Consider the following 2,500-nt stretch of genomic DNA (forward strand, 5'->3'; position numbering starts at 1 on the left):
ACGTCCGCACAGCTGCGATACAAACCACCTGCGAGAACCGCAGAGGCGACCGAGCAGCAGACGGCGTCGCGGCGCCGAGCGCCGGGCGGCGGCGCATCCTCAGCGCACACAGTCCTCAATCGGACCAGCACACTGCAGATGTCCACCGCGCTTCGCACCGGGCCCGCGAGGACCTACTTTGGCCGCACGGCGCCGCGTGCAGGGTGCGCCGGCGCGCAGCTGCGCCGCCTGCCGCCTCCGTCGGCCGGCGCGCCTGCCACTGGCCGCCCCCACCAGCCGGCTGTAGCGCGTGCGCCCACGCACCGCGCGGCCAGCACGCCGGGAGGCCCCCCCTCACCGGCCGGGGACGGTCCCACCCAGCCACCGCCGCGTATCGCTTCACACCCAGATGCCATTCACGTTCGTGGGCATGGTGGGTATCGCTGGAACAACCGGTTGGTAGCTCAACCGATCGTCGCCATCACTGATTCACCTCTAGCGAGAACAACCGCACCACAACGGTTTACCAGTTGTTCATTTGCATAACGTCACCAGCAAACGTAGGCGTCCATCGCCATTTGCAAATTCAACGATTGTTGCATGCCTGTGTCAGGTGTCACGACACACTATGTCTGCCCACATACACGCAACAACATGTGCACGCTTCGCGAACACGTGGAAGGTGGCCCCCGTACGTATGCGATGTCCATTGCGCGAACGACTGTCAACCGGCCTCTGTCGCATGTCGCAGATGTGGAACGCAGTGCACCATGCTATCACGGTGTGTGAGAAGAGACGACTACGTCTGACAACACGCGCCACTACATCAACAGACGGCTCATGCTGATCGCCATCCAGGGCATACCACACTGCAATCCAGCTCTTATAGGGAGACGACACGTAGCTGAGTGCACAACATTTGGACCGCATGGTTCGCCGTTGTTGGCGCAGTCGTTGTACGGTCACATGTACCACGATGTATCATTCAGTACATGAGGACCAATGTGCAGTACAGTGTGTGATTTGGACGTACAACATCAGCGGACAGTTGACACAGGCCGTACCACAGCGTAGGCTAAGTGCTTCGCACATGCGAATGCCAATGAACAACTGCAAATGCCAATGAACAACTGCAAAGGGCATTGAGCATGTACGTCCTGCTGCCATCCACATTACAGTGTATAGCTGCAAGGTGTTTAACATGAAGCGATACACTGGGGACCGGGCAGTGCGAGTAGCAAACTATATTGCGGGGGTTGCAGTTAGGCAACACTACACTAATTTAACGCGTCGTATGACAATTACAGAGCAGGTTAAGGCCCAACGTGTGTTGGGTTAAGGCCCAACGTGTGTTGGGTTAAGGCCCAACGTGTGTTGGGTTAAGGCCCAACGTGTGTTGGGTTAAGGCCCAACGTGTGTTGGGTTAAGGCCCAACGTGTGTTGGGTTAAGGCCCAACGTGTGTTGGGTTAAGGCCCAACGTGTGTTGGGTTAAGGCCCAACGTGTGTTGGGTTAAGGCCCAACGTGTGTTGGGTTAAGGCCCAACGTGTGTTGGGTTAAGGCCCAACGTGTGTTGGGTTACGTTAAGGGGCAATGTGGGTTACGTTAAGGGGCAATGTGGGTTACGTTAAGGGGCAATGTGGGTTACGTTACGGCGCAATATAGGTTACGTTACGGCGCAATATAGGTTACGTTAAGGCGCAATATCGGTTACGTTAAGGCGCAATACAGGTTACGTTAAGGCGCAATACAGGTTACGTTAAGGCGCAATACAGGTTACGTTAAGGCGCAATACAGGTTACGTTAAGGCGCAATACAGGTTACGTTAAGGCGCAATACAGGTTACGTTAAGGCGCAATACAGGTTACGTTAAGGCGCAATACAGGTTACGTTAAGGCGCAATACAGGTTACGTTAAGGCGCAATGCAGGTTACGTTAAGGCGCAATGCAGGTTACGTTAAGGCGCAATACAGGTTACGTTAAGGCGCAATACAGGTTACGTTAAGGCGCAATACAGGTTACGTTAAGGCGCAATACAGGTTACGTTAAGGCGCAATACAGGTTACGTTAAGGCGCAATACAGGTTACGTTAAGGCGCAATACAGGTTACGTTAAGGCGCAATACAGGTTACGTTAAGGCGCAATACAGGTTACGTTAAGGCGCAATACAGGTTACGTTAAGGCGCAATACAGGTTACGTTAAGGCGCAATACAGGTTACGTTAAGGCGCAATACAGGTTACGTTAAGGCGCAATACAGGTTACGTTAAGGCGCAATACAGGTTACGTTAAGGCGCAATACAGGTTACGTTAAGGCGCAATACAGGTTACGTTAAGGCGCAATACAGGTTACGTTAAGGCGCAATACAGGTTACGTTAAGGCGCAATACAGGTTACGTTAAGGCGCAATACAGGTTAGGTTAAGGCGCAATACAGGTTAGGTTAAGGCGCAATACAGGTTAGGTTAAGGTACGACATAGGTTAGGTTAAGGTACGACATAGGTTAGGTTAAGGTACGACATA

Source organism: Schistocerca americana, unplaced genomic scaffold (genome assembly GCF_021461395.2).
Source record: "Schistocerca americana isolate TAMUIC-IGC-003095 unplaced genomic scaffold, iqSchAmer2.1 HiC_scaffold_243, whole genome shotgun sequence".
In the NCBI taxonomy this organism is placed as follows: domain Eukaryota; kingdom Metazoa; phylum Arthropoda; class Insecta; order Orthoptera; family Acrididae; genus Schistocerca; species Schistocerca americana.